This window comes from Lacerta agilis, chromosome W (genome assembly GCF_009819535.1).
Source record: "Lacerta agilis isolate rLacAgi1 chromosome W, rLacAgi1.pri, whole genome shotgun sequence".
NCBI lineage: Eukaryota > Metazoa > Chordata > Lepidosauria > Squamata > Lacertidae > Lacerta > Lacerta agilis.
Genome location: NC_046330.1, coordinates 2,507,277 through 2,532,010, shown reverse-complemented (window position 1 = coordinate 2,532,010; position 24,734 = coordinate 2,507,277).

Genomic DNA, 24,734 nt, shown 5'->3' with positions numbered 1-24,734 from the left:
GGGCAAAGCTGGATTATAGGCAGAGCATAGAGGATAACTTTAGTAGTAATAACACGAGGCAGGTGTGGCAGGGGATACAGCATATTACCAACTACAAACTGAACCTTGGTGCTGTCGACAGTGACCCATCGCTGGCGGAGGAGCTTAATCTCTTCTTTACTCACTGTGAGAGGGAGCCACCGGAGACAGCTGTATTACAGCCACCAGCCCATAGTGGCCCCTCATTCACTGTAGAGGAGCATGAGGTGAGACAGGTTTTGAGGATGGTGGATCCGAGGAAGGCTGCTGGACCTGATGGCATCACTGGAAGGGTGTTGAGGGGCTGTGCGGATCAGCTGGCGAGGGTCTCTACTAAGATCTTCAACAAGTCTTTACACCAGTCTATTGTCCCACCCAGCCTGAAGTCATCAACTATTGTTCCTCTGCCTAAAAAAACAACAATTAGTAGTTTGAATGACTACAGACCAGTTGCACTGACTCCAATTATCATGAAGTGTTTTGAGAAACTGGTACGCAGTCACAGTCAAATTATCTCCTGTCTTCCATCGACTTTTGACAGCTACCAGTTTGCATACATGGCAAATAGATTCACAGAAGATGCTATCACTACCTCTCCCCATGCTGCTCTGTCCCATCTGGAGCAGCCGGGGAGTTATGCAAGGCTGCTGTTAACACTATCCTCCCCCATAGACTTGTGTCCAAGCTAGAGGCGATTGGACTTTCTAACTCCATTTGTCTCTGGGTTTTGAACTTTTTGACAGATTGTTCTCAGAGGGTTGGAGTAGGGTCACATATGTGCACAGCCCTTAGGCTTAACACCAGCTCACCACAGGGTTGTGTGTTGAGTCCCCTGCTCTATACCCTCTATCCGATTTATATCCCACCTTCTCCCCGTTCTTCCCTCCACCCAGCCCCAAAGAAAGCCGTGTAGGCAGCTATCCGATGTAGATCACGCCTTTTCCCTTTTCCTCCCTCCTCCATTCCGTAAAGGAAATGCGCACAGGCAGCTATCAGATGTAGATCCCGCCTTCTCCCCTTTCCTCCCTCCACCCCTCCCTAAAAGAAAGCCATGCAGGATGCTATCCGACGTAGATCCCGCTTTCTCCCCTTTTCTCCCTCCACCCCCCACCTAAAGAAAGCTACACAGGCTGCTATCCGATGTAGATCCCGCCTTCTCCCCTTTCCTGCCTCCACCCCACCCACAAAGAAAGCCGCACAGGCTGCTGTATGATGTAGATCTCCCCTTCTCCCCTTTCCTCCCTCCACCCCTCCTAAAAAGAAAGCCAAAAAGGCAGTTATCTGATGTAGATGCCATCTTCTCCCCTTTCCTCTCTCCACCCCACTGCAAAGAAAGCTTCACAGGTTGTTATCCGATGTAGATCCCGCCTACTCCCCTTTCGTCCCTCCACCCCCACCCAAAGAAAGCTATGCAGGCTGCTATCCAATGTAGATCCTCCATTCTCCCCTATCCTCCCTCTACACCGTGCAGGAAGCACGACGTAGATGAAGAAGAAGAGTTTGGATTTGATATCCCGCTTTTCACTACCCAAAGGAGTCTCGAAGCGGCTAACATTCTCCTTTCCCTTCCTCCCCCACAACAAACACTCTGTGAGGTGAGTGGGGCTGAGAGACTTCAGGGAAGTGTGACTAGCCCAAGGTCACCCAGCAGCTGCAATTGGAGGAGCGGAGACACGAACCCGGTTCCCCAGATTACGAGTCTACCACTCTTAACCACTACACCACACTGGCTCTCTTCTCCCCTTTCCTTCCTCCTCCCCACCACCTTCTCCCCTTTCCTTCCTCCTTCCCACCCCCAAAGAATGCTGCGCTGGCAACTATACAATGTAGATCCCCCCATCTCCCGTTTCCTATCTCCACACCCTCAAACAAAGCTACGCAGGCTTCTATGCGATGTTGATCCTGCCTTCCCCCCTTTTCTCTCTCCACCCCACCTCAAAGAAAGCTACGGAGGATGCTATACAATGTAGATCCCACCTTCTCCCCTATCCTCCCTCCACACCTCACTAAAAGCAAGCCACACAGGCAGCTATCCGATGTAGATCTTGCTTCTCCCCTTTGCTTTCCTCTCACCACCCCACCCCAAAGAAAGCTACACAGGTTGCTATCCAATGTAGATCCTGCCTACTCCCCTTTTGTCCCTCCACCCCACCCAAAGAAAGCTACGCAGGCTGATATCCAATGTAGATCCCCTCTTTCCCCCTTTACTTTCTCCACCACACCCCAAAGAAAGCTACACAGGCTGCTGTCCAATGTAGATCCTGCCTTCTCCTCTTTCTCCTCTTCATCCCACCCCCAAAGAAAGTCGCACAGGCAGCTATGCAATGTAGACCTCACCTTCTTCCCTTTCATCCCTCCACCCCCCCAAAGAAACTATGCAGACTGCTATCCGATGTAGATCCCACCTACTCCCCTTTCCTCCCTCCTCCCCACCGCCAAAGAAAGCCACGAGGGCAGCTATGCAATGTAGATCACACCTTCTCCCCTTTCCTCTCTCCACCCCCCCCAAAATGCTACCCAGGCTGCTATCCAGTGTAGATCACGCCTTCTCCCCTTTCCTCTCTCCATCCCACCCGCAAATAAAGCGGCACAGGCTGTTGTCTGATCTAGATCCCACCTTCTCCCCTTTCCTCTCTCCACCCCAACCCCATAGAAAGCTACGCAGGCTGCTATCCAATGTAGATCCCACCTTCTCCCCTTTCCTCTCTCCATCCCTCCCTAAAAGCAAGCTACTCAGGGTGCTATCCGATGTAGATCCCGCCTTTCTTTCCTTTCTCCACCCCACCCCCCAATGAAAACTAGGCAGGCTGGGCTTCCAGGTTTTACTGCTCACCGAGATGGACGTGCTCCATGGAGTGGTTGTTGGAGGGGATTTCTGCGGCAACGCTGAGGCAACGCAACCCCCTAAAAGCTCCACGGGTGACCCAGACCTGAATGTACCCAGCAGTCATTACACTGGAGAATCTGAAAGAAGTGGATAAAGTGCTTTGTCTACATGCAACAGTGACCGCAAGGATACTTGTTGCAAATAACTGGAAAAGCTGTGTGATCCCAACAAAAACAGATTGGCTTACCAAATTAACAGAATATCACCATTTGACAAGAACATCAGGGAGGATTGGAGGGGTCTCAAAAGATAAAATTGAAAAAGAATGGAAGGCCTTCAGGGAATACATAGGAAGATATATTGAAAAGCCTGACCTCCTATCAGAGTAAGACAAGTCTCATGAAAGAGTTTAAAAGAATGGAAAAATACCGTATATACTCGAGTATAAGCCGACCCGAATACAAGCCGAGGCACCTAATTTTCCTACAAAAACCTGGGAAAGCTTATTGACTCAAGTATAAGCCGGTTCACCTTTGCCGCTGTGGAGGAGGAGGAGGAACGAGCAGCCCGAAAGCAGCCCTTCGGGCTGCTCCTTCCTCTTCATCCTTTGCCGCTGTGGAGCTCACCCCGTCGCGGGGATTCGAACCACCATTCTTCTGATCGGCAAGCCCTAGGTCTCTGAGGTTTAATGCACAGCGCAATGTTCCCTTGCGTTATACAGAGAAGGCTGGGATTCTGTCCTGTTTAAGCAGGAGCCAGGGAAAGTGAGCACCTGTGGGGTTTTAATACTTCCTTAACTGATAGGCTTTCTGCCTTCTGCGGTCTAAAGTTTGCATTTATGTGAGCAGTTCAGGAATGGAACAAGTTGCCTGGGGAGAGTAAAGAACCACCGTTCTTGTACGCTTCTTAAGGAATGGTTGACTGGGGTGAGCGGGCAGCGGCACGAGCGGAGAGAAAGGGCTTCTTTCTTGCCGCCCCCACCGCTCGCCTCACTCAAGTATAAGCCGAGGGCAGCTTTTTCAGCACAAAAAATGTGCTGAAAAACTAGGCTTATACTCAAGTATATACAGAAAAAGGAATGTTAAGATATGAGATTATAAATATCAGAATCAAAAATATGCAAAAAGAAAATAGTGGGGGGGAATTACAGCAGAGTAGATTGGGAGTTTTGCACTGGGTGGGGTGGAGGGTGGTGGAAGGGGGTGAAAGTTGAAAGAGGGTCAGGGGTAAGGGAATATCCGTATTTGAGTTGTTATATCTGTTTCTTTATGTATAATTTATGAGATAATGTATCAGTGCACATCTGATCTATGCTTGTGTGTATATATAATTTTCATAATAAAATTAAAAAAATAAAAATTAAAGAAAGTATCCAGCAGCTTCGGAGAGGACCCTCAGCATTCTACATCTACATGGACGAAAGAGCGGAGATTTCCAGACGCAAGGAAATGAGCTATCCCCACAAGCCGCCTCAAGTGCCGAGACGGCTTGAGTATCGGTAAAACTTCCAGCTATTTTTTACCCTCTAACATCCACGTACGACCAGGCTGTATATTGTCTCCCTGCTTATTTAACTTATATGCAGAATTCATCATGTGAAAGGCTGGACTGGATGAATCCCAAGCCAGAATTAAGATTGCCGGAAGAAATATCAACAACCTCAGATATGCTGATGACACAGCCTTGATGGCAGAAAGTGAGGAGGAATTAAAGAACCTTTTAATGAGGGTGAAAGAGGAGAGCACAAAATATGGTCTGAAGCTCAAGATCAAAAAAACTATGGTCATGGCCACTGGTCCCATCACCTCCTGTCAAATAGAAGGGGAAGAAATGGAGGCAGTGAGAGATTTTACTTTCTTGGGCTCCATGATCACTGCAGATGGTGACAGCAGTCACAAAATTAAAAGACCCCTGCTTCTTGGGAGGAAAGCAATGAGAAACCTAGACAGCATCTTAAAAAGCAGAGACATCACCTTGCTGACAAAGGTCCGTATAGTCAAAGCTATGGTTTTCCCAGTAGTAATGTATGGAAGTGAGAGCTGGACCATAAAGAAGGCTGATCGCCAAAGAATTGATGCTTTTGAATTATGGTGCTGGAGGAGACTCTTGAGAGTCCCATGGACTGCAAGAAGATCAAACATATCCATCCTTAAAGAAATCAGCCCTGAGTGGTCACTGGAAGGGCAGATCTTCAAGTTGAGGCTCCAATACTTTCAGTTACAGGTTACAGGGACTTCTGTTTCAGTGTATCTGAAGAAGTGTGCATGCACACGAAAGCTCATACCAAGAACAAACACAGTTGGTCTCTAAGGTGCTACTGAAAAGAATTTTCTATTTTGTTTCTCCAATACTTTGGCCACCTCATGAGAAGAGAAGACTCCCTGGAAAAGACCCTGATGTTGGGAAAGATGGAGGGCACAAGGAGAAGGGGACGATAGAGGATGAGATGGTTGGTCAGTGTTCTCGAAGCGACTGGCATGAGTTTGGCCAAACTGCGGGAGGCAGTGCGGGAGGCAGTGGAGGATAGGGGTGCCTGGCGTGCTCTGGTCCATGGGGTCACGAAGAGTCGGACACGACTGAACAACTGAACCCCTGCTTTACCTCTGCTCCCACCCCTTGAGAAAACACCCCTTGAGAAAACAAGGGACTTTAAAGCAGCTTTGAATAAGAACTGAGATTATTTAAGGTTTAAGGGGGAGAAAGAGACCAGCGAACATCATTTGATTGTAAAAGGGGGTCAGAGTGAGAAAGAAAAAGAAAGGGACAGACTAATGGAAAGCTGAAGTAGAGGACAAAGATAAAGATAAAATGAAGAAGGAAGGAGATATTCAGGTCAGGATTTAGATATGGATGTTAAAGAACTCATTTGGAGTTTGAAGGGTGATATAGGGGAGATGAAAAAAGAATTTAATGACTTAAAATTGGAAATGAATAATAAACTGAAAGGAACAGACGAAAAACTAGATAAACTGAGTGGTAGAACTGAAGATAATACAAAGTCAATCGCAGAACTGAAACTACGAGCGAATGAGCTGTGAGGAGTGAGCTGAAAGGGTTACAGTCAGCTCTACAGTTGCATCCAGCCCACAGGGGAAATGACGTTGTGTTTTCTGTGTATGTAATGCTACTGTTGTATTTCCCAGTTCTTCTTTCCGTTGTGTGTTTCACGGAGCCGGTCAGAGGCAAGAATGTCTGCTCTCTCTCCCGGTTTGTGATTTATGATCTGCTGTAATAAAGTTTGCTGCTTTGCTGAAAAGAAGCAGGAGTTGCTCTGAGTTTTTTCCAGATGCTTTTTGCAGGAGGTTGCTTCCAGAAGGCTGCGTAAGACTCTGCTGAAATCAAAAGGAAGCTAAGCTGCACAACGGAAGGTGCCTGATGCCATACTCCTGAGATTTATGTCTTGTGGACGTGGGGGGTTTTCAGCTACGGCCCCTTCAAAACATCAGAGGTTATGGACCGATTAATTAGCCTGCCTGCAAGCATCGGTGCACGGAAGGGCTGCTGGCCAGAAGCAGTAAATCCATCCAGCTGGGAGAGCCGCCAGCCAGGCTGAGCTCTCGCTGGGGAAGAAGCCGTTCTCCAGAGCCGGGAAGCTGCAGTTACCAGTCGTGAGTACTGTGAAGCCCCGGGGGGAGAGATGGCTGCTGCTGAGGGCGGTGCAGAGTCCTTTTCTTGTCCCTATGACAAACTGAATGGGCAGAACTTTCTGGAATGGCAAGTGAAAACCCAGGCTTGACTGGTTGCCAGAGGCCTTTGGGATTGCATACAGGCTGCGCCAATGCCTGCGGCGGCTGGTGCTGGTGCTGGTGCTGTTGCGGCTGTGCAGGCTGCTCAGCGCAGAGATGAAAGGGCCAGAGGAATGCTCATCATGTCCCTGGAGGGTTCTCAACTTCCGTTGGTTGCGAATTTGGCCGACGCTCATTTGATATGGACTGCTTTGCAGAGATGCTACATGAGGCAATCTGCTGGGGCCAGAATTCACGTTACAAGGCAACTGTATGACTTAAGGCTGCAGCTTGGACAGAGTGTCCAGGAGCACGTCACAGAGGTGATTGCCACACTGGAAAACTGAGGCTTTGGGGCATTGACTATACTGAGGAACAGAAGGTCTACGTTTTGCTCAGTTCTGTTTACCATGAGTATGAGAGCTTTTGCCTTGCTCTGGAAGCCATGCCAGCCAGAGATCTTAATCTGCAGTTTGTCGCTGGATGCTTATCCGAAGAGGAAAATAGGCGACACAGAGATGGGGGCCATCGTCCTGCTGTAGGCTGCCCTGTTCCCAGGGTGTTCTGGGACACGTCGGTGTTTTCTTTGCAACTCGACAGCCCACCTGCATAAACAATGCCCTGCCAGATGCGCTGCCAAGGTCAACGCTCAGATAAGATAAGTTCCGGTAAGCCTGGGAAGGTGCGCAGAGGGGGCAAAGGTGGGGGCACTGGTGGAGGAGGTCCACGTCATCTTGCTGCTGCTATGGCTACAGTCAAGGATGTTCCTGTTGCTAGGCAATGCTGGTTCATCGATAGTGGGGTGTCTCACCATTTAGTGACCCCTGGTGGCCATGTCCGGAACTGCAAGGAAATTTCTGGAGGCAAGCAGGTTTCCCTTGCTGATGGTTCCAAGAAACAGTTACAGACTGAAGCATCTGTCTTTGTTGATTTCTTACAGGCCAATCTTCAATGCTTTGTTCTTCCAGGCATGAAACTGTGCTTATTGTCTGTGTCTTCTCTTTTGAGGGATGGGTATAAGGTTCATTTTGAAAATGAAGTATGTACCATCTCTAAGGGGGGTAAACTGTTGGTCAGTGTTCCATGCAATGATGATGGGGTTTTTGTTTTGGAAACAGGTAACAGTACCTCTGACACAGCTCAGGCGCAGTGTGCGAACACGCCGATGCATCACCAGTGCATGCATCTGTGGCACAGGAGAATGTCTCACAGTAATTGGCAGTATGTCAAGAAGGCACCAGGTAACACTGAGGGGTGCGAGTTTTTGCCATGCTCAAGGTTTCTCGATTGTGCAGCATGCAAACAGGCCAAAGTGAAGACGTGCCATTACCCCAGGTCAGATAGGGTCACCACTGAATGTTTTGCTCTGGTTCATGCAGACCTCTGTGGAACTATGCCGGTAGCCAGCATGGGCGGAGCTAAATACATTTTGACCCTGACTGACGACCACTCAAGGGCGGGCTGGACCATTCCCCTCAAGCACAAGGGGGAGGCGGCCAGCATGATGAAGGAGTGGGTCTTGGCGGTTGAACTTGAGTTTTCCTGCAAAGTCCGCTGTTCTCAGTCCGACCAAGGTTCAGAGTTCACAGGGTCCGCACTGCAGGGGTTTTTCCGTCAGAAAGGTGTCAAGCACAAGTTAACAGCCCCACATTCTCCTCAGCAGAATGGCGTTGCAGAGAGGCAGAACAGGACGCTGCAAGAGGCAGTGTCTGCCATGCTTTTTGATGCTAAGTTGTCCCCGAAGTACTGGGCGGAAGCATGGAAGTGTGCCTCTTTTTGCTTGAACCGGACACACAGTTTGGTGGTAGGGGACACACCCTATTCCCTGTTGTATGGCAAGAAGCCAAAGGTCCATTTTCTGAGAGTCTTCGGTTGCGAGGCTTATGTTCTCATACCCAAAGCCAAGCGCCGGAAAGGTGATCCCAGGTCCCAGAAGATGGTCTTCGTCAGGTATGAGCCAGCTTCGAAAGCTTGGAGGTTCGTATACCCAGAGGGGAGGGACCAGTCACGGGTGGTGATCAGCAACAGTGCTGAGTTCTGCGAGCAACAGGGGTGGAAGAGCATTCACGGGAATCCTGAAGTTCTCATGTACATTCTGGAAGGTCCCGAAGACGTGGGACAAGCAGGTGCGCCACCTGCTGCTGGTGGTGGTCCAGCTGGTGGACCAGCCCCAGCTGTTGGTCCAGCTCCGGGAGGTGGTGGTGCTGCCGCTCCTGGCCCTTCTGGTGGTCCGGGCCGAGCTCCCGGCCATGGCCAGGGTGCACCACAACAGGGAGCTACTCCGAAGCAAGAGCCGAGGAGTGCACCCATCTCCCCAGTGGCCAGGACTGGGAGACAGTTGAAGCGCAGCAGGACGTCTCCAGAAGCTGGTCCAGAGGGACAGTTCAAGCGCAGCAAGTCAGTTGGAGAGTCGCCAGACGCCAGGGACTCACAGGCAGAGTCCAGCTCGTCTGGGTCAGACGGGGAATCCGAGGCAACGCTGAGGTGGTCCAAGAGGGCCACAACAGGGATACCTCCTGCCAGGTACACAGCCACTAGTGTGTGGGCTTGTATGGCTCAGTGTGAGCCAGAGAGCTTCGAGGAAGTGCAGCAATTGCCAGAGCCAGAAGCCAGGAAATGGCACAAGGCAACGCAGAAGGAGTTAGACTCTATGAAGGCACTGCAGGTGTTCTCCACAGTGACGCTGCCCAAAAGCGAGCGTGCAGTGAGCAGTCGCTGGGTGTTTAGGCTTAAACCCACAGCAACTGGAGAACCTCAGTACAAGGCTAGGCTAGTAGCCAGAGGTTTCACACAGAGGAAGGGCTTGCATTACACGGAGGTGTATGCGCCGACTTCTAGGAGTGAAACTCTTCGCTTTTTGTTAGCCGTAGCTGCCCAGAGAGGCTTTGTAGTTCATCATTTCGATGTTGATGTTGCTTATCTGAACTCGTCTTTGTTTTTTGTTTTTTGCCAATAATTTTTATTGATTTTAATATACACATATGATTACATATAATTACATCTGGTAGTTACATAAAGTAACTTATATTCTGTATCTAATATCGACTTCCAATCTTCCATATTCTGTCTTCTTTGAATCGATCTTTAAATTTCACATTCTTATCTCATTTCCATAATATATTAACTGGTCTCTCAAACTTATACAACTAATGTTCACAAAATATACACAAATTTTTTCCTTTTTCCAAAGATCTACTAATTACCTTTCCGTTCTATTTCCATTTACTGAATTTCTCTTCCCGTTATGAGGTTTTACTTCCATATTAATCTACTATACACATCTTGTCTATATATGTCACAAAATTTTCCCATTCTTTTCGAAAAGTTTCGTCACCCTGTTGCCTGATTTTTGATGTCAATTTAGCAATATCCATGTATTCCATAATCTTTTGTTGCCATTGCTCAACTGTTGGGATCTGTTGGGATTTCCACACCTGTGCCAACAACAGTCTTGCCCCAGTCGTTGCATACATAAAGAATTTTCTGTTATTTTTTGTTATATCATCACTCAGCATACCTAAAAGAAAGGCCTCTGGTGTTTTCCTGAAAGTATATCTCAAAATTTTCTTTAGTTCGTTATAAATTTTTTCCCAATAGGCTTTGATCATATCGCATGCCCACCACTGATGGAAAAAGCTGCCTTCTTTCTTCCCACACTTCCAGCAGTTTTTGTTTCCTATTCTATACATTTTGGCTAATTTGGTGGGAGTAAGGTGCCACCTATACATCATTTTGTATAGATTCTCCTTCAGTGCTGTGCATGCGGTAAATTTCATACCATTGTTCCATAAATTCCACCATTTTTCATACTCAATATTATGGCCGATGTCAACTGCCCATTTAATCATAACACTCTTGATCTCTTCGTCTTTAGTATTCCATTCGAGCAAGAAGTCGTACATTCTTGACAATGTTTTGGTGTTACTATGTAACAATATTTCTTCTATTATTGATTTTTTTTGTGCAAAGCCTGTTAGTTTTTTATCTTTTGTATAGATGCTATTTAGTTGGTGATATTGTATCCAACTTGTTACTTTGTCTTTTAGTTCTTCATATGGCTTAATTTTCATAATGTTATTTTCTTCCGACAATAATTCCCTATAAGTTATCCACCGACCTTCCATATTTGGTTTCTTGACACTGAATGCTTCCTGAGGTGACAGCCAACCCGGAGTTTTCTTTTCCAGCCAATCTTTATACCTATTCCATACCTGATACAATGGTTTTCTAACAGCGTGATTTAAAAAACCTTTATGCACTTCCACTTTGCCATACCATAGGTATGCATGCCACCCAAACCTATTTTCTGCTCCTTCAATGTCAAGAATATCTGTATTGCTGAGTTTGAACCATTCTCCTAACCATTCCATGCAAGCCGCTTCGTAATACAGTTTGAAATCCGGCAGTGAGAAGCCTCCCCTTTCTTTCTTGTCTGTCAGAAGTTTAAATGCTATTCTCGGCTTCTTTCCCTGCCAAACGAAGTTTGATATACTCTTCTGCCATTCCCTAAAAGGTTTCTGACTTGTGATGATAGGAATATTTTGAAATAAAAAAAGTAATTTTGGCAAGACTGACATTTTAACTACTGCAATTCTCCCCAAAAAGGATAATTTTAGTCTATTCCATATATCGAGATTTTTTTTAATTTCTTTCCATAATGTTTCATAATTGTCTTTAAATAGATTGGCATTTTTTGGGGTCAGCCAGATTCCCAAGTATTTTATTTTCTTTGCCACGGCTACCCCTGTTTCTCTTTGAATTTGATCGATTTGTTCTCTACTTAAATTTTTCACTAGCATCTTGGTCTTATTTTTGTTTATTTTCAATCCTGCCAATGCGCCAAAGTCTTCAATAACCTTGAATGTTTCTCCTATTGATATATGTGGATCTTGAATTGTTACAGCTATATCGTCGGCGAATGCTTTCACCTTGTATTCTTTTCTACCATATTTTATCCCTGTGATTTTATCTGATGTTCTTATCCTGTGTAATAAAACTTCCAAAGTTGTTATAAATAGAAGAGGGGATAATGGGCATCCCTGTCTTGTCCCTTTCGTGATTTGAAATGTTTCGGTTAAGTCATTATTTACTATCAGTTTTGCGTTTTGTTCTTTGTAGATCACATCTATACTCCTCCTGAATTTAGTGCCTAATCCCATTAGTTCCAAATTTAATTTCATGAAGGTCCATGACAGGTTATCGAATGCTTTTTCAGCATCGATAAAGATTAATGCAGCTTGCTTATTAATTTTCACCTCTAAATGTTCAATTATGTTTAACATATTTCGTATGTTATTCCTGAGTCTGCGTTTTGGCAGGAAACCGGCTTGATCTGAGTGAATTTGTTGGGTCATGATCTTCTTTAGTCTTTGAGCTAGGATAGTCGTAAAGAGTTTATAGTCATTATTTAATGATGATATGGGTCTGTAGTTTTTAACACTTGTAAGATCCGAACCTTGTTTAGGGATTATTGTAATATAAGCTTCTTCCCATGTCTTAGGGATCTGTCCCTTTTCCATAGTGTTGTTCATAACCTCTTTCAATGGGGAGACTAGTTGTTGAGCCAGTTTCTTATAGTATTTTATTGGGATGCCGTCTGGCCCCGGAGCCTTTCCATTTTCTCCTTTTTTAATTGCCTCTAGAATTTTTTCTTCAGTGATTGGGCTCTCTAACTGGGCCATTTCTTCCCGTGATATCTCTTTCAGTTTATGCTCTTCTAAATATTTCCTTATCTGCTCTTTATTTTCCTTGGGTGCTCTATAAAGTTCCTTATAAAAATTAAGGAAGGTCTTTTTTATCTCTTTCGGGCTGTCTATTATGTTGTTGTTTTCTACCAATTTGTTAACAATATTTTGAGTCCGTTTCCTCTTTAACTGCCAGGATAACCATTTGCCTGTTTTGTTGGCTGACTCAAAGTTCTTTTGTTTTAGTAGTTTGATCCTCCACTCAACTTCTTGATTTATCGTCGCTGCAAATTGTGCCTGCAGTATTTTATACACATGTTTTAATTTTGGGTCCTCAGGTTTGGTGGTCATTTGTCTTTCTATTTCTTTTATTTTGTCCAGAATTTCATCTTTCTTCTTTTCTCGTTTTCTTTTAAGGATACAATTTTGTTGTAAGAGGAAACCTCGCATAACTGCCTTACTGGCATCCCATACAATTCCAATGTCAGTACCCTTATTCAGATTTAATTCGAAGTACATATTTAATTGTTTTTTAGATCTTTCTAAAACTTCGTCATTGTCCAGAATTCCCTCATTCATTCTCCATCTATATTGATTATTTTCTTTGGCATTCCATTCCACTGTGACAGCATTGTGGTCTGACAGTGTCTTTGGAAGAATTTCAGATTTTTTAACTTTTATCGATAATTCCTTTGATGCCCATATCTGATCAATTCGGCTCCAACTTTGTTTTGGTTCTGAATAGAATGTAAATTGTTTTACCGTAGGGTTTTTTAACCTCCAAATATCCACCAGTTGATTCTGGTCTACTATATATTCAAATGTAGTCGGTAGTTTCCCCTGGTTTGTTCTTAATTTCTTAGCCGATCTGTCCATATCCGATGAAGGGACTCCATTAAAGTCTCCTACCATAATCATTTTGTAGTCTATATATTCTGTCAGGAGTTCCCCTAATTTTTTTTATAAAATTCTGTTTTCCTTTCATTCGGAGCATATACTCCCACAACCAAGATTTTTTGTCCTTCTATTTGAACTTCGACTCCTATTATCCTCCCTTCATTGTCTTTGAACTTTTGTTGGGCTTTATATTTATCTTTAACATACACCACCACCCCCCTCTTTTTTGTACATCTGAAGATATAAATTCATTCCCTAATCTGGGATTTTTCGAAACTCTGCTGTGTTTTCTTATAACATGAGTCTCTTGGAGACATATTATGTCTGCGTTACTTTTGTTTAATAAGTGCCCAATCTTGTTCCTTTTAACCTTTTCGTTCATCCCATTAGTATTCCAAGAAATCAATTTTACAGTCATTTTCTTTCTTAAATTAAATATTTTATTACATTATTTTTATTTTTATTATCTTAGATATCAACCTCGCTTTGGGTTTGTTCTAATACTTCCTTATCTCCTTCACTTCCCTGTTCTTCCTCTTCTCCTTTACACAGCTCTTTGTATTTCCTTCCAAATTTCCTTAATTCTTGTTCTGACTTAATCTTGAACTTCTTTTCCTTATAAAAAAAAGACACCCCTTCGGGGTATTCCCAGCGAAATCTTATTTTACCTGAACTTAGGTTCCTGGTCAGGTCCTTATAAACATTTCGTTTGCGCAGAAACCGATTTGGGATGTCCTTAAACACCACTATCGGTTTCCCATCTATAATCAGCTTCCCTTCTCTAGACTTATTCAATATTGTGTTCCTGATTTCCACTGAACTAAAAGTCACCAAACAGTCCCCTGGGTATTTCTTCTTAGGTCTGGCTTGTGTGGAGGTAACTCTTATTCTAAATGCATTTACAATCATATATTCTACCTCCTCCTCTTTCATTTCCAGAATTTTTGCTAGTTCTGAAGTTAGTTTGTCTCTCACATTTTCCCCCTCTGATTCTGGTACACCACGGAATTTTAGATTTGAGGCTTTCTGGTTCATCTCTAAAAAAGCTAGGCTATCTAGTAAATTCTCCTGTACTTTGGATAACTCTTCTATCTGCCCTTTCAATTTTTCTCCCTCTTTCTTATTTTCTTTCACTTCTTTCTGGACTCGTTTTTGCTGTTCTTCCACTGTTTGAATTTTAGTTTTTAATTCTTTCATTTGTCCTGATAAGTCTGTTGCAAGTTCTGTTAACTTTTCGCCTAGATTCTTTTCACTCTCCTTAACAGTCTCTTTTACCTCTCTCCTTATTTCCTTTATTTCTGCTAGGATTTTTGCTAGCTCTCCTTCCCCTTCTATATCTGCTTTTGATGCTCTTCTTTCCACTGGTGTTGTTACTTTAATTCCTTTGTAAGCCATAACTTCCTGTAGTCTCTTACCCTCCTCTTAATTACTCTTTGCTATTAAACGCAATTTCCCAATTTTCCTGTAGGGGGTTGTGTTAGCTACTGCTGCTATGTACCAATTGAATCTCTGGATCACCTTACGCTCCCCTCTTAATTTCTTTTACAACCGAAACCAATTTGGTAGCTAGGACCCAGAGAGCCTCCGTTACAGCTGAAACTAATTTTGTTATCCAACACCACAGTCACCACAGCGAAGAGAAAGGAGAAATAACAATAACAATGAGAAATAACCAGAAATGTCCTTACAGCACTTAACCAATGCCCACCCGGTAATACCCTCCAAACAATATTATTTTAAACCCTTAAGTGCCTTCAGTTCATGCAACGTCTCTCAGGGTTCTTAAAAAAATAAAATAAATAATAAACGTTGCTTGCTCTTATTGTCTCCAGACGTTTTCCCTTGGGATTCTTCCTTTCCCCCTGCTCTCTTCCTGCTCTTTCTTTATTCTTTCTTTATTCTTTCGTGTCACTCCCACTTACTATACCAGGTAGCCGCAACAGGAAGTCCTAGCGGTCCGTATAAACGTTAAATCCTTAGGAAGCAAAAAACGACAGTCTAGACGTTCCTAGGAGGGGGGCCGTACGTTAGCCTTTAAAGTTTAGTGTCCCATGGGGGATTGCAGAAATTTTTAGTCCCATTCAACCCTTTAGTAGCAGATAAGTGATCTTCTGTAACCTTCAGTAACTATCGCGCAGATGGTAGCAAGGTTGCAGTCAAGAAAGAAAGAGATCCCTGTATTTCTGCAACACTGTATTCCGAAGCTCAGGACTCTAGGGCGTACGAAACTGTTCCTTTTTCTCCCGAAACAGCAACAATGTTCACAGTTTGAAACGTCCTTTTGCTTCCTCCCCTTCTGGGTAAAGAAGCTTTCTCTTCTTTCCTTTTTTCCCGGCTTAAACAGCGTTTCTACCATTCATAGCGTTCTAACCCATGCGCTGCCTTCTCCGACATCTTCCGGAAGATTTTCCTTAGGATTTTAAATTTTTAAATCGCTCCTCCAGCCCTCCACAATAAACCTTCTTGCCTTCCACTTACTTCAATTAATTTATCCTCATCTGGGGAGGTTTCTGAAGTCAAATATAAGTCTGGAATGCTCTACCGCTTGCCCTTGGGAGCTCGAGGCTTCGCTTTGCTGACTAGAATGGTCCCAGCGTTCGCGCCTCAATCCTGCGCTTCCCGAACCTTCCAACTCCTCCTGGTCCGGTACGTCCGCTAGGAGAGGCGTCCTGAACGCAGCGGGGACTCTTCACCCCAAAGATTCTCCTCTTTGGGTTATGAGGTTGCGGCGCCCTCGCAAACCCTCACTGTAGCCCTGCAAAGCTCAGGATCTCTTGGAGAGCTGATCCTGCGCTCCTTCCCGGGCAGCGGTAAAACCGGAAGTCCCTATCTGAACTCGTCTTTGGAGGAGGTTCTGTACATGCTACCTCCACCAGGGTTCGAGGACAATAAGCCGAATGTCGTGTGGAGGTTACACAAGTTCATCTATGGCCTGAGACAGTCCGCCAGGAACTGGAATTTGTGTCTCCATGAAGCTTTGGAAAGCATGGGTTTCCAACGGAGTCTTGCTGACAGTTGTCTTTACCTGGCAGGATCTGGCCAAGAGCAGACTCTAGTGCTCTGTTACGTTGATGACATCATTTGCCTTGCAAAGTCAGAGAGTCAAGTGCAAGAGTTGGCAGAGGAGCTTAGTAAGCATTTCAAGCTCAAAGAACTAGGTCCAGTGAATGTTTACCTAGGAGTCAAGATTGACAGGACAGAAGATGGAAGTTTCTTGCTGAGTCAGGAAGGCAAGATTGAGCAGTTGCTTGAGAAGTTCAGAATGTCTGGTTGTGCTAGTGTCAGAACACCCATGGAGACTTGTTTCGTAAAGGACAGTCAGTCCAGGGAACACTCTGCGATCCAGAGCCCCGAGGTGTTCCAGGCAGCTCTAGGAAGTCTGTTGTATCTCTCCCAGTGGAGCAGACCAAATATAGCCTTTGCTGTAAATCTGCTCAGCAGGGAAGCTGCAAATCCCAGTGTGCATGCCTGGAATGGCATCAAGAGAGTGCTTAGGTACCTGCAAGGTTCCAGAGATTGGCGTCTCAAACTGTCAGCAGAAGGTGAAGCACAGCTCACTTGCTGGTCTGACAGTAGCTGGGCCAATCTGGAAGACAGGAAGTCAGTGTCTGGACTTGTCATCAAGTATGGGGAGGCTCTAGTTGGGTGGAGGTCCAGGAAGCAGAGTCTCCTTGCTCTCTCCTCTACAGAGGCTGAATTCAGTGCGTTATCTGAGGTTTGTAAGGAGATGGAGTTTTACAAGTGTTTGGTCCAGGAGGTCAACGGAGAGTGTTGCCTACCCATCACGGTTTGGGAGGACAACCAGCCCTGTTTGAAACTGGCAGAAACTGGGCAGTTCAAATCCAGAACCAAACATTTGGACATTCGGTTTCGGAATGTTTGTCAGAGTGTCCAGGCAGGCTTGGTGAAGCTGCAGTACTGTCCAAGCCAAGAGAACCTAGCGGATGGGTTCACCAAACCTTTGGGTTTCCAACGTCATTGGGAATTCTGTGATGGTTTGTGTCTGACGTAAGTTTGTGACTTACGCTGCCCTGTGGTGCTGGGCGAGAGGGGGTGTGAGGAGTGAGCTGAAAGGGTTACACTCAGCTCTACAGTTGCGTCCAGCCCACAGGGGAAATGACGTTGTGTTTTCTGTGTATGTAATGCTACTGTTGTATTTCCCAGTTCTTCTTTCCGTTGTGTGTTTCACGGAGCCGGTCAGAGGCAAGAATGTCTGCTCTCTCTCCTGGTTTGTGATTTATGATCTGCTCTAATAAAGTTTGCTGCTTTGCTGAAAAGAAGCAGGAGTTGCTCTGAGTTTGTTCCAGACATTTTCCAGATGCTTTTTGCATGAGCTTGCTTCCAGAAGGCTGCGTAAGACTCTGCTGAAATCGAAAGGAAGCTAAGCTGCGCAACAGAAGGTGCCGGACGCCATACTCCCGAGATTTATGGCTTGTGGACGTTTGGGTTTTTCGGCTACGGCCACTTCAAAACATCAGATGAGCTCTCCGAGAAAAATGAGGAACTTACAAAATCAGTACATGAACTTAAAAATAAGTCACAGCATTTTGAGGATATGGCCAAAAAACTCTCAAAATAATTAAAAGAATGTAAGAAGGAATGTGAGAAGGCTAAAAAGGAAAGAGATGATTTCAAAATAACACAGGAAGCCACATGGGATACCTTGTCAATTTTGCAGATGCAATCTAGAGAAAAAACTTTCAGATTAAGAGGAATTCCAGAGATTCCGTAAGGAAACTTACAAAAAATTATCTTGAAAGAACTAGCCACATAGCTAGAAATAAATGAAGAAGAATTTTTAGAAAATATAGAATCTGTGTTCAGAGTAAATTTAGAAAAGCAAAAGAGAATAATTGGCCAGGGGGTTGCCTGATCACATTCATTACAAATAAATTAAGAAACAAGATCCCAAAAATAATATGGAAAAAGAAATTCAGAATTGAAAGAGAAGAGATCATAATAATGAAAGAAGTCCCACCACATTTACTAAGAAAAAGAGACAAATACCACTTTCTGACTAGAACCCTAAAAGCAAAATCAATATTTTATAAATGGAAATTTCTTGAAGGACTGTCCTTTAATTTTAAAGGGAAAAGAAGGAAATTCAAAACAGTAGAAGAGGCAGAAATTTTCACTGGAACGTATAGGAACAAAGTAGGAACCGAGAAACAACAAACAGACAGAAATCTCAGTCCAAAAACCGCACATTAAGATCACAGTCCAGAGAGTAAATAGAGTAAAAAAATTGAAACTAAGATGCTGGAATATACAAAAGGAAAAATGATATTAATGGGAGACTTGAATGGGGTTGTGAATCCGCAACTGGACACACCAGGAAAAGGGAAAAAACAAGGGGAACTACCCTGTAACTTTTTTTTAAAATTGGTGGAAAGTTTGGATCTGAAAGACTCCTGGAGGTTCAAACATGATGTAAGGTCCTCAGTTAATTGCTCATGAGTGACCAGACGAACTCCGTAGCTTCTTTTTAATGGTTTTATTGTGCAAAACTATTTACAGTGCAGAGCTAACAAATCACGTCTGTCTCATCCATCAGCAGAATCCGGGAGTGCCCCTTTCCAGTTTCTCCCCCAGCATAAGAGTCTAGGGATACGAAATCCCCTCCTCCTTTCCCTACATAGCACCCCTCTGCCCAATTGGGGGGACGGAAGTGGCGTGCCTCCCTCTGAGCCAGTGGGGTGTGAGGTCTCTCTAAAATCCCCAGAGCCTTGGCTGCCAGTTCCCTGAACCTCCTCCCCTTCCCCACTTGAGGCATCGCTGCTGCTCCTGCTGGAAGAGGAAGTGCTGCTTCTCAGGTGTTGCTGAGGCTCTCTGTAGCATCCCGAAAGCCCTTGCACCACCCTGCGCTGAGCTGGGGACAGTTCCCTGACACATGAGTTAAACAGAGATTACACCTATTTCTCAGAACAACAACAAAAATGGCAAGTAGGATTGATGCCATATGGCTATCTACAGATTTATTGGGGAGAATACATGAGACACAGATCCTACCAAAGACAATTTCGGACCACAATCCAATTTTACTTCAATTAAAACCAGAATGGAAAGTAGGAATAAGAAGATGGAAATTAAATGAATCATTATTGTATGATGAGAAGATACTAGAAGGTGCAAAAGAAACTGCAAGAATTCTTTAAATTCAATAATAAAAAGATACAGAATTGAAAATAATTTGGGGTACTAGTAAAGCAGTCATCAGAGGATATTTCATAAAACAAAACGCTAAACAAAGAAAAGAAAAAGAGGAGGGAAAAATAGAATATTGAATGAATTTTTAAAAAAGGAAAAAGAATTAAATAAAAATCCAAAAAATGAAAATATAAAAAAGTAAATTAAATTGAACAGGAAATGGATTGGAATTTAAAAATTTGGAAGCAAAATAATTTCGAATTTGCTAATAAACCCGTCAAATATTTGGCTTGGAGATATTTAATGTTATTGACTATCTCCCATTCCAAATCTAACTTAAATTTTTCCAATTCATTTTTCCTTATATTTTTAATAAGTATTTTGGTTTTCTTCCCATTTACTTTAAATCCCACCAATTCACCATACTCTTGTAATTTAATTTTCAAATTATCTATTGATACCCTTGGTTCCTCCAACATTAATATAATATCATCTGCAAAGGCCTTAGATTTATAAATATTTTTTCCTACTCTTATTCCTTTAATATTTTCATCCTCCTTAATCTCTCTCAATAGGAACTCTATCGATAAGATGAATAATAAAGGGGATAGCGGGCTTAGTTTGGAATTATTCTAAGGGTGCAAGATTTAAGAAGCTACAGATCTGAGAGCCATATGTCAGTTGTGTTAATACTTTTGCAGCAAAGACCTGGGAGGCTGCCGGAATATATTGGTCCCCTTTTCCATAGAAAAACCTTTTAATAGCTTTGGTAGATCTTTGGCATTTGCAATAGTATTTTTAACCTGGTAATGCCACGAGCCCTTTTTCTGGTATTTAAAAGATGATACCTGTTCAATAGGTCGATTGTCAATTCTCCATTTGTGTCTCATTCTTTTTTTAGAGAACACCATAGCTTTGGATTTGCTATAGTTAATTGTTAATTGTTCGGCATTACAATAGACTGTGAGAGATCTTAGAAGTTTTCTTAGGCCTACACAGGAGAAGGAAATTAGAACTGCATCATCCACATATAAGAGAACCGGGAGGGGTGTACCAGCCAATTTAGGGGGATGGGCGTTTTCTTTCTCCATGTTTCCTACTAAGGAGTTAATATAGAAGTTGGATAAAGTAGGTGCACGGACGCAGCCTTGTTTAACACCATAGTAGGTTTGGATTTCGTTAGATAAAGCTGTAAATAAAGACTATAAAACCGTCAACGGTCTGCCGTGGTTTCTGGTGAAGAGAGCAACTTCCAGCCCTGACAATAATCCAGTTACACTGGAACTAAGAGATAATAGAAAGGTAAAAAGAAGATGGAGAATGAATGGGGGGAAATTAAATGATGAAAAGATGATATGCAAAGCACAAGAACTACTTAAAGTAGAGAAATTTTCCAAATTAATAAAGAGCAAGATACAGATAGTAGAATAATATGGGATGCGAGTAAAGCATTTATAAGAGGGTTTTCTATCCATAAAAATGCGATTCAAAAAAGAAACAGAGAGAGGAAAATGGACCAAATTAGAAAAGAAATGGAAGAAAACGAGAAAATGTTAGCCAAACAAACCAAAAATGAAAAAGCAGGGCAAGCAATTAAATTATCGCACAATCAATTATCAGCCTTATTAAATCAGGAAGTAGAAAAAAACAGATGGTTAAAATAAAGGAATTTTGAATTGGAGACTCAGCGACGGGTCGGAGTCTGTGCTCCTGCTAGCTTGAGACACACTCAGCACTTAGGGAGTTTTTATGGGAGCAATGGGAGGCGTAAGTTGCCCCAACTCAGGTGGATTTCCTGAGAGCAGAAGCTCAAGGCAGCACAATAAGGGGTTTCCCCAAAATATAGGTCGGTTGACCGAAGGAAAAATAGAAAGCCAACAGACGTGAGAAGTGTGGATTTATGCCAGGATCTGTCCACATCTTGAGCCCCTATGCCTAGGCAGGACGACTGGAACACCTTCAGCATAATCCGGAAACCATGGACTCACAACTGTGCGTTATGAGCACCAAATTCAGCAGTAAACAACAGATGCAGCTTCAGAGGTCTTTAGAAGCAATCCTCCTTTTATTTGTACAAGCTACAGCATATTTACAGAATATACAGTCTGTGTGAGTGTTACAGCTTCTCAGGCAGCCACTCAGTCATCTTATCTTCAGCAGAGATAAAAACACACTGAAAGCACAGAGTCAGGAACAGATCAAAGAAACAGTTCCTGCCCCCTCCTCTCATAACATCAGCTCACCCGATTCTCACAATGGGAGGGGTGAAAATGCCAACAACCTCCCCCTTTTCATACTGACCATTGTGGAATCTAGCACAACTGCAATTTCTTTACACAAGTTGTTCCTTGTTTACAACATTAGTTAAAGCATCAGCAGGTATTTCTTTCCCTGGCATATATGAGACTTTCACAACTCCTTTCTGAATACACTCTCTGGCACGGTCCAATTTAATTTGCAAATGTTTTGTTCTTTGCTTCCACCCTTCTGAGTGGATTAACACTATGCAGGCTTTGTTGTTCTGATAAATTTGAATCGGACAAGAAATTTTCACTCTCATATCCTCACATAGCTGCAACCACCACTCTACATCCATGAGCGAAAGAGTTTAAGCGTTGAGTTCTGCTACACATGAACTCATGCTCACTGTTGCCTGCTTCTTGCAAGACCAATCAAACAAGCACTGATTGTATAGATAGCATACACCTGATGTACTCTTGCCGTCAGTTGTATCACTGCCCAAACTGGCGTCTGCATAGATTTCAAGACCTCCAGATTTTTGGCTAGAAAGTCTTAATTGGTAATGCATAGTGCCCTTTAAGTATCTGACTAGGCATTTTAGTGCCCTCCAATCTAGCACTGTGGATTGACTAGCGTATCTGCTGAGCAGATTTACGCCAACAGCAATGTCTGGTCTTGTACACCTTGCTACAAAACTGAGCTTGCCTAACACACTTCTAAACAATGTCGTGTCAGGAAATACTTCAGCATTTGTGTCATGTTGGTATCCTGTGACCATGGGGGTGTCTACAGCATTTGCTTCAGTTAGGTTCAACCTCTCAATCAAATCATTGATTTTGCACGTTTGGTGCAGCAAAACATCACCTTGCTCATTTCTCTCTACCTCCAGAGAGAGATAATTACTGGCTTCCTCAAGATCTTTCATGTCAAAATGCTTCTGCAATTTTGCAAGAGTGCTCTTGTAAATATTTACATCTTTCCATAAAAATAAGATGTCATCAACGAAGCAAATGCAAAATAGCTTTTGCTGTTTACACTCTTTTACAAAAACACAAGAGTCAGCCTTTCCTTGTTGGAATCCTAAGGAAAACAGCACTTCAGTCAGTTTAGTGTGCCAGCAACGAGCGCTTTGTTTCAAAGAGTATAGGGATTTTTTTTTTAACTTTCACACCATTCCCTTTTTGATTTGCACTCCATCTGGCAGTAGCATGCAAATATTCTCATCAAGAATACTGTATAAAAATGCAGTATTCACGTCGTGGTGAGAAATGGTCATACCTTCCTCAGCAGCAAGTTTCATTAACAGTCTGATACTCTCAAATTTGACTGTTGGTGAATACTCTCATGGTAATCCTGATCAGGTACCTGAGAAAAACCACGTGCCACTAACCTGGCTTTATATCTGACAACTTTACCATGCTGGTCAGTTTTTGTCTTGAAAATACACCTGCTGTCCACATATTTCATACCTGGTTCTGCTGGAACCAATTCCCATGTTTCTTTTTGTTTCAGGGAATTCAACTCAGCTTTCATGGCGTTAAGCCAAGGTTCAGCATCCTTTGCGGATAAGTTTTGAACCTCCTTGTAGCTGGTTGGTTCAAACACTGAATCTGAGTTGCTAGTAATGGCGGCTTTAGCAAACTCTTTGGGAAATTGCTTTGGCGGTCTTCCCTTGGTAGCTCTTTCAGATCTGCGCACAAGTCTCAGATCTTCTGGGTCCATTTCCTCCTTGGGAGAATAATGACCCACTGTAAACAAAGGTTGTACATTTGCATCAGTGTCTGACTCATCTGTCTGTTTAACTGAGGCTTTTGCACTCTGATAATCTGTGTCCGTGTCAGACTCTTCACTAACGCTAGAATCATCAACAGCAACAGGGTCTGCCTCCTTCTTATCTGGTTTAGCATCCTCATAATCAGAAATGGGATAACACTGAAAAATACCAACTTTGTCCCATTTTGGGTTACAATCCATACTTCTGGTCAACCTTATTCTTTTCGTCTGTCATTAGCACACGATATGAACCTTTTTCATACCCTAGAAAAATCTCATGTTGACCACATTTACTCAATTTGTCATTTTTCAGAGTGTGCACCCATACCTCCGAACCAAAAATTCTCAAATGCTTCACAAACGGTTTTTTCTGGAACAGCATTTCATACGGGGTGCAACCAATGGCTGATTGATACCTTCGATTGTACACATAGGTGAAACAGGATAAAGCTTCAGCCCAAAGAGGATTGGGTAGGCCTGAATCGTGCAACAGGGTTTTAATACCTTTTTGCAAGGTTTGGTTCATTCTTGCACACAAACCATTTTGCCATGGAAATCTGGGCATGGCAGTCATGTGCTTTATCCCCCGTTCAGTGAGAATTTTCTCAAATTGTTCTGAACAAAATTCTCCACACCTGTCAGTGAAAAAACAATGCACATGTTGATCATGCATGTTCTTAAGCCATGCACAAAATGGTTGAAACCTTGAAAAGGCTTCAGACTTCTTCTGTAGTACATAGATCCAAACATATCTGTAAAATGCGTCTATCAGTACTAAGAAGTAGCGTGAGTTTCCTCTAGAGAGTGCTAGAGGTCCAACCAAATCAGCATGTACCACTTCAAAAGTTTTTTTTTTACTTCTCTCCCAGATTTTACATCTTTGGGAGCTTGCCTAATTTTGTTCTCTGCACAAGAGACACATTTCATATGGTAAGGACACTTTTGGAATTTCATTCCCTCGACCATATTTTGCATCTTGGCCACTGCCTGGAAATGCAAATGACCAAACAAACAATGATAATCATGAACACAATGGCTATGCAATTTCTCATTCTTATCTACTGATGTGTTACAGCACACCTTTTTAGTTTCTCCAGTTGCTTGAAACACAGTTGGCATAAAGAATGAGTTTGTTTTCTCGAAGAATTTCACATCAAGATTTTGTGAACACCAGCTTGAGACCTTGGGATGCAAGTTGAGAAACACTCAAAATATTTTCTTGCAAATGAGGAGCATACATAACATTTTTAACTGTTGCATTAAGGCTCTGCAGAGAAACCGTCCCTTGAGCGAAACTTCTAATAATTCTTCCATCCTGCTGGTGAATGGCTCCTCCCTGTTTCTCAAGATCAACAAAGAGATTCTTATTGTTGGCTACGTGCCTAGTAGCTCCTGAGTTGACGACGAAAACAGAACGTGTGA